Below are 8675 nucleotides of genomic sequence, written 5' to 3'. Positions count from 1 at the left end.
AACCCGACCGAACTGCTAAACTTCAGGGGGTTTAAACTAACTGAATCTGGACGGCGCTCAGGGTGGGGGGCCACAGGGTCAGTTTGGTGGTGAAATCTGTGGGCAGGATGAAGCTGTGTGGACTCAGAACCATGACAGTGCAGGAACAGCCACAAAAGAACCAGGTTATCAGAAAAGAGCCCGGACAGAGGTAGAGCCGGGACACCAGAGTTATAACAGTTTTGTTCCCTGTTGTTATTTCATTTTCAATACAGTTTAGTTTCAGTTATTTTTCAGTTCTTCTAGTTTTTTAATCATTACCAGTATATTTGACTAGGAAATGCTGAACATGGACTTGACAATATGAACACAGAACTTTAAAGGCAAGATACTCAAAGTCAACAAATTCTTTACCAAAACCACCAAACGGACTAAAATTAGAACATTTTTTCATTTGAGTTTGACACAATATCTTTGTGTCCATGTGTCCATCCATCCTCATCTGCTTATCAAATTCAGAGTTGTGGGGTGAGGTGGGGGCGTGTGGACCCTATTCCAGCTGCCATAGGCCGAGAGGTGGGGTACACCCTGTACAGGTCACCAGTCTGTCAGAGAGATAGCTTTTAATCTATTTTGTCAGTTTTTACTGAGGTTGAGTGAACTATAATGAATAATTGAACGAACTATGCTTGGATAAGAATTATCATATAAAAAATATAAACTTTTAACCTGACCTTGAATAGTTTTGGAGACCTCAGCTTGTTGACTTAACGAGTCCCTTCCTCCTTTTGGCCACTAGGTGTCAGTGTCTGCCTGCAGATCACGGCTTTGTCTCACAGCTGGGTTTACTCTGCACGCTCACATTAAAATAACTGACAGAAATATATATTTGTATAATTTAGACTTTCACTTGCAGGATGAACTTGTAAATGTGATGCATTAACAGGTCAGAGATGGAAAATCCACACGAGTAGGCACCGCGTCGAGGCACCAAGTTTACACTCCCCAAAAGTCTGATGATCAGTGAGGGAAAAGTTGTTCCTATCTCCAGAAGACAGATACAAACATTAACCATGCCTTCATAGTTTTCCAAGATAACGGCTTCAATATGCTAAATAAAATTAAAAGATTGTTATTGTTTGTTTATGCGCTGTTTTTCCTCCCTTGGTTGCTAAGACTTTGCAGGACATTTCTTGAAAAGCCAGAAATCTTTGCAGACATCTCACTATGTGGCTGCTCCTCATAAATCGTTGCATATGTTCATTAAAGTGGATCCGTAGAGTTGTGGTTCACACATTTGCTTAACAAGTGTCCCTGGTTTGATCTCGGCAGGAGACACAAGTCCCTCGGGATTGGAATCACTTCATTCAGATCTACCTGCTGTGGTGACCCTTTGTGAAAAAAGTAACTTTAATTAAACTGTATACAAACATTTAACATGCAGATGTAAAGTGAGCATAGACTGCATGTGAAAGATGGACGTGTTTTCCACTTCTGCAAAATGACGCCAGTGCACAACTGTCCAAATCATGCATTCTTTCTAATCTCCAACAGGGGGCGACTCCTCTGGTTGCACAGAGTGACTGTATGAGAAAACGACCCTCAGCTCCTTCCCTCACTCACACTTTCCTGATAACTATATATATATATATATATGTGTGTGTGCTGACGTTTGATTGAGGGTTTATGTGTCTGATCTGTTTGTCGTTGAACAGCTATGAATGAAGTATTTTTGGACGCAGCTGCACACTTTTGTTCGGGAATACTGTGGAGCTCGAGTCTGACGCTGTTTCTGCTGTTCTGTGGTGGAACAGTCGATGAGGGCAGCTTAAGTAAGAGAAGCAGGTCTCATTATGAGGCAGGCTGACCAGCAGCGCAGCTTGCAAAAGTTTCATCATGAGTCTCTTTGACAGTTTCAACAACAGCTGCACGTCATCGCCTCCACAAAGAGGCCTGTTGGAATAGCCTGCAGTAGCTTTAGTCACTTTGAGTTAAAAATGGAGTAGGCACCATGTTTTAGGTGTCAGTGGACAAAAAAACCACAATAATTTCTCAGCATGCTGTTAAAGAAGTGGTCGGAGAAGGAACTACGCTTCTGCACCTCCTTGTGACTGTGTTCGTGCTTTAGAAAATCTCACCTGTGACTGGAGACTTTGGTTAGTCACTGTTGTTTGAAGCAGGATAAAGAAGGTCTGCATAGAACGATGCGATGGCATGCACGTGTGTCTAGAACAGAGCTGCAGGATCTACTTTCAGTAGAGTTTTCTGTATTTCTGAGGGACACGTTTACATGATCCACCATCTGAAGACTTGATCTGAACCCGTGAACAGTTTGAACTCTGTCAGCCAGATGTGATACTGTGTGAAATGGAACAATATGAGTTGTTACACCAGAATGAAGGAAGGTCTCTTTGTTGTAAAGAACCGGATTTTTAAAAATAATCATTCTTGTATTTGGATGATTGTTTGCTGCACTCGAATTTCCATTCTTTCATTTCTTTCCCTTCTTTGTGTGCTTTTAGGGTCAGTAGGGTCATGCAAAAACTGCATGGTCAAATGTAACTGAACCACCTTTTCAGTTATTAACTGGTGCATGTGCAAGAAAGAATTTTGGACTGTTATATATTTTTCGCTGACTGGTCTTGGCGACGTCTGTGCTCTCTGCACTGGCGTTCTTTGCTGTTCTGCTGCTCCGTGCTGTCTAAATTTCATTGCTCCTCTAAACAAAGGAAGTTTGGTGGAGTTACATACTGCTGTTTGTCACAGCTGCTGGTGTCCCCAGTTTAAGGTTTCCTTCAGTATCTGTACCTGCAGCACTCGGTTTAGGCAACAATCAGATGGATCTGTCACTCCCATTTCTTGTAAAGGACTCCTTCACTTTTAACCTCACTGGTTAAACGTGTTTTCTTCAGGACGCAGGGTTAAAGATGTGAAAGGGGAATGTTTGAACCCAAATCACCTTTTTTGAAAAAAACAAAACAAAACAAAACGTAGATTTCAAGGACACCTTGTGCATAACTTGCCAGAAGCATCTTAGGGCGCACTCACACTAGGTTCTGTGTCCTTATACTATTAAAAGTGAATTAGAAAGGGATGCCTATAAAGCACAGTTAGGTCAATAAGTTTATGCATACTTAATCATGACCAGCAATCGCAGTACAGGCTTACCACCTCGACTTCTGACCTGTGGTATGAAGCGACCATATGCAAACACAAACATGCTTGTGGATGGTACGGCACACCTGATACGAGTGCACCCGATGCCCCGCAATAGAGGTTTGTTTGCTAAAAGCAACCTTCAGACTTTACATCAGAACCTTCCCTACAGAAACATTACGTAATGCGTGCGATTCATAATACAGAATGCATCTGGTCATCGTTTGATAGGTTGCAACATCACCGGCTGGTGTTGTGACAAAATTAGTCTGTGGTGGCAAAATAAGCAAACCGCAGGGAGACTTTTCTGCAAGGTTGTAGTAACCTTCTAGAACAACACAAATACTGTGCAAACCCGTCATTTTTATACAGGGAGTGCAGAATTATTAGGCAAATGAGTATTTTGTCCACATCATCCTCTTCATGCATGTTGTCTTACTCCAAGCTGTATAGGCTCGAAAGCCTACTACCAATTAAGCATATTAGGTGATGTGCATCTCTGTAATGAGAAGGGGTGTGGTCTGATGACATCAACACCCTATATCAGGTGTGCATAATTATTAGGCAACGTCCTTTCCTTTGGCAAAATGGGTCAAAAGAAGGACTTGACAGGCTCAGAAAAGTCAAAAATAGTGAGATATCTTGCAGAGGGATGCAGCAGTCTCAAAATTGCAAAGCTTCTGAAGCGTGATCATCGAACAATCAAGCGTTTCATTCAAAATAGTCAACAGGGTCGCAAGAAGCGTGTGGAAAAACCAAGGTGCAAAATAACTGCCCATGAACTGAGAAAAGTCAAGCGTGCAGCTGCCAAGATGCCACTTGCCACCAGTTTGGCCATATTTCAGAGCTGCAACATCACTGGAGTGCCCAAAAGCACAAGGTGTGCAATACTCAGAGACATGGCCAAGGTAAGAAAGGCTGAAAGACGACCACCACTGAACAAGACACACAAGCTGAAACGTCAAGACTGGGCCAAGAAATATCTCAAGACTGGTTTTTCTAAGGTTTTATGGACTGATGAAATGAGAGTGAGTCTTGATGGGCCAGATGGATGGGCCCGTGGCTGGATTGGTAAAGGGCAGAGAGCTCCAGTCCCACTCAGACGCCAGCAAGGTGGAGGTGGAGTACTGGTTTGGGCTGGTATCATCAAAGATGAGCTTGTGGGGCCTTTTCGGGTTGAGGATGGAGTCAAGCTCAACTCCCAGTCCTACTGCCAGTTTCTGGAAGACACCTTCTTCAAGCAGTGGTACAGGAAGAAGTCTGCATCCTTCAAGAAAAACATGATTTTCATGCAGGACAATGCTCCATCACACGCGTCCAAGTACTCCACAGCGTGGCTGGCAAGAAAGGGTATAAAAGAAGAAAAACTAATGACATGGCCTCCTTGTTCACCTGATCTGAACCCCATTGAGAACCTGTGGTCCATCATCAAATGTGAGATTTACAAGGAGGGGAAACAGTACACCTCTCTGAACAGTGTCTGGGAGGCTGTGGTTGCTGCTGCACGCAATGTTGATGGTGAACAGATCAAAACACTGACAGAATCCATGGATGGCAGGCTTTTGAGTGTCCTTGCAAAGAAAGGTGGCTATATTGGTCGCTGATTTGTTTTTGTTTTTGTTTTTGAATGTCAGAAATGTTTATTTGTGAATGTGGAGATGTTATATTGGTTTCACTGGTAAAAATAAATAATTGAAATTGGTATATATTTGTTTTTTGTTAAGTTGCCTAATAATTATGCACAGTAATAGTCACCTGCACACACAGATATCCCCCTAAAACAGCTAAAACTACAAACAAACTAAAAACTACTTCCAAAAACATTCAGCTTTGATATTAATGAGTTTTTTGGGTTCATTGAGAACATGGTTGTTGTTCAATAATAAAATTATTCCTCAAAAATACAACTTGCCTAATAATTCTGCACTCCCTGTATAACTGGCTGGAAAAATGGGAAGAAGGTGCTGTGATTTATTGAAACATGTACATACGTACACGGAGATACGGTATGGAAGGCAAAAATGACTCTCACAAGCTTAGAAGTTAAAATTTGACATGATCACCTTTCAGCAGCTTTCTATCATTTCTTTAAGTATCTTCAGGCTTTTTGAAGAACACCGAAACGTCCTCTTTGGCTGTTTTTGCCTTTTGTTCTCCATCAGGATGATCCCACACTGCTTCAGCCATGTTGACGGCCGGCCTCTGGGGAAGTCAATCCATGACTGATGTGTGTTTCCATCCAGGTGTACTTTTACTGTACTGGCAGCGTGTTTGGGATCATTGCTAAAAAATGAAGCTGCTCCAAATCAGATACTTTCCAGATGCTCTTGCACGGTGGATCGAATCGGACTTTTCTGCATTCATAATTTCACCAATTTTGACAAGATCTCCAACGCGAACCATGACACAGCCTTCGCAGTGTAAAGCGGGCAAAATAAAAAACGTATGCAAGTCCTTATAAACACGACCTTCATAACTACGAATGTTATCAGTTACCTGCACTCAAGCACTTTATTCAGACAGTTATGGTTGATGATCAGTGACAGCACATCATCAATAAGTATCGATGTTAGAAGAGCCATCAAAAGAGTGAAGCATATCCTAGCCCCTAGCTCACACTCAGAAATGTGTTCCTGCAATCTTTATATGTTCATGTGCATGTAGGCAAATTACAGCTAGTTTCTGGTATATTTGCACGGCGTGCTTCTAAAAACCAGGTCATGTGTATTTAATATTGAATTTCTGACTCCTGCTGCACTGCCTGTGTGAGGAGCTTTATCAAAGTGAAATCAGCGTAAAAGGTATCGTGTTTCCTCTCTCCTCAACCTGAGGTGACCTGAAATGAAGAAGCGCTGACATCCTCTGCTGAAGCAAAGGATGTGACTTCTTCTTGTGCTGCTGCTGCTGTCATTTGTGTCCTCCGGTCTTGTCTGAGCAGTGTTACACCTCCTCAGCTCCAAATGTCATCATGGTGCGATAACGCCTGAAATATTAAAGAGACGAGCGCTCAGGCTGCTGCACAGAAACTCATGACTAAAGCATTAAGGGCTGCTTCTGATCTCTCTGTGCACGTCTGCTGCATGAGGCAACACGCTGCAACTCACTGTGCACGTATGTGTGGATCCAAAGAGGAAGATGAAGAGGAAAGAAGAGCATGGAGAAGAGGATAAAAAGTTACATAAAAGAAGGTAAATGAGTGAAACAAAGAGGGAGATGCAGAAGAGACACGGGAGACAAACTGCAGAAGCAAAGGTGAGAGAAAGAGAGCACGGGGGAGGAAAGGAAATAAGGAAGAGAGAAGTGGAAAATACAAAGAGGTACAAAGTTGAAAGGAAAGGAAAGGAAAAGCAGGGAAGTTGGCAGGAGACATAGAAGGAAAGAAGAGGACATGAAGAAAAAGATGTAAAAGGAAAAAACCAGTAAAAAAATAAACTGAAGAGGAAAAGCAAAGTAAGTGGTCGCTATAGGAAAGAAAAAAAAAGAGATTTTATAGGAAAACACGAGAGGAGGTAGAAAAGAAAAAATGACGTATTGAAGGGAAAAAGGTAGAAAAGGAAAGGATGTGACAGGAAGGAAGGAAAATAAAGAAAGAGGGCACAGTATTTTAGGCTAGGAGGTACAGAAGGAAAGAAGGAAGGAAGAGAATGAGAGAAGGAGTTGGAGAAGGTCTACAGCATTTTAAGGAAAGGACATGACAGAAAAGAAGGAGGTAAAAAAGGAAGCAATAGTGTAGGATATGAGAGAAAGTGCTCGACAAGCAAACAGCATGTTAGGAAAGTAAAGAAAGGATTGAAAAGAACTGAGAAGTGAGGAAAAGGATTAAAGTGGGAAATAAAAAGAGACGTAGGAATGTGAAGGACACAGGAAAGAAAGAAAGAAGGAGGTGGAAAAGAAACGGATAAAAAAGAAGTGTGTCTGATAAGAATGCTGGCTGTTGTGCTGTATTCTCACACCTCCCCTCGCTGCTGCTTATCGCATCAAATTCTCTGCAAATCAGATTAAGGCACTTGGACTTTGTCCTGCTGGCTGTAGATACAGGGTGCAGACCGGCCCGGGACCAGAACTATCACAAACCAGATCATAAATACACCCGGCATAGAACCTAAACGTGCAGAATAAACCAAAGACATTCACAATAAAATCTCCAAGGATTCTGAGAGAAAGTGAAACGGCGATTAACAAATGCCGACACACTCCCGCCCAGCCGGTGAAAGTAACTGAATATTGTTTTGGGGCCGTGAGCAAGCGAGACGTGTTCTCCGTGTGAACAATGCGCCTGCTCCTGGTTTCATTCGTCTTTGTCTCAGCATGAAAACCCGCTCGGCTTCCTCCCAGCAGAGCAGATAGAGCTGCTCGCTGTTCGTCATCAAACCCTCTGTGAGTAAATAACATCCAAAGCAAGCAAGCTGGAGCTGAGCGCTGAGACCTGGACCTCTTCACGACGCTGGGAGGGTCAGGAGGCCTTTCCGGAGAAGTTTGGAGGGCGAGAGGAAGCCAGTTTCAAAAAAGCCCAATCGAAAGGAGAAAAGAGAAAAGAGAAGGAGGAGATGAAGACAGAGCAGAAGATTTAGAAAGCATCAGAGAGAAAGGAGCCTGTTCGGCGCTGTGTTTAACTTCACATCACAAAATCAAACCTTTATTCTAATCCCAGAAACAAAAGACAGACGTGTGCTATCAGAGCACAGGACGTTTGGCCCAAATAAGAGATGAACGTCGGGGCTGTGAAGCCTCATTTACTAAAATTCAAGTAGTGATCAAAGACCATAAAGTATGAATAGATGTCAGTTTCACATTTAAGCAGCTTGCCTGACAGAAAACACACAGCAGCAGGTTCACCACCTTTACAACTCAAGCAAAAGCAAACGAGGATATGTGCGCGTATGTGTGGTGATATTGTACAATCTGCCATGTTTGCCTGTTTTTTGTGTTTGCCTTTACACAGAAAAAGATAATTAAATTATGTATTGACACAGAAAATAGCAGAAATGAGCATGTTTAACTGACAGGAATGCAGAAAATAAATTATCTGACGCTTCCTTTAATAAGGCGGTGGTGATGGCTTTAATAACGTTTGAATGGGAACAATCACACGTATGAAGTATATTAAAGCTTTTTAGCTTTTATTAATTGCTGTGCAGTTTATTTAACCCTTGTATGGTGTTCGGGTCTGTGAGACCCGTTTTCAGTTTTTCTCAAAAGAAAAATTTAACAATTAATTATTTTTTCAACCTGAAATTCATTGGCTTTGGCTTATTTTCTGTGAAGACCATAAATCTGAACAAATTTTCGATGACCGCATACTGTACCTCCCCCCACGCATTTACATTACATACAAGGTGTTCGGGTCCACTGGACCCAGGTCTAATAAAAGTGTTGAAAGTGTAGGTCCTGTGTTCCCACACTCTGTCCTCCTCCTTTCTGGTGCTGCTGATAGTGTTTTCCTCCCCCCCTGCACAAAGTTGCAACATTGTTGAAAATTCAACTACCAACACCGTCCGCTCTTACATTCCCGCACATTTTACCCTCTTTCTTGAGGGATC

Source organism: Astatotilapia calliptera, chromosome 1 (assembly GCF_900246225.1).
Source record: "Astatotilapia calliptera chromosome 1, fAstCal1.2, whole genome shotgun sequence".
Taxonomy (NCBI): Eukaryota; Metazoa; Chordata; class Actinopteri; order Cichliformes; family Cichlidae; genus Astatotilapia; species Astatotilapia calliptera.
This window is presented reverse-complemented; position numbering follows the sequence as displayed.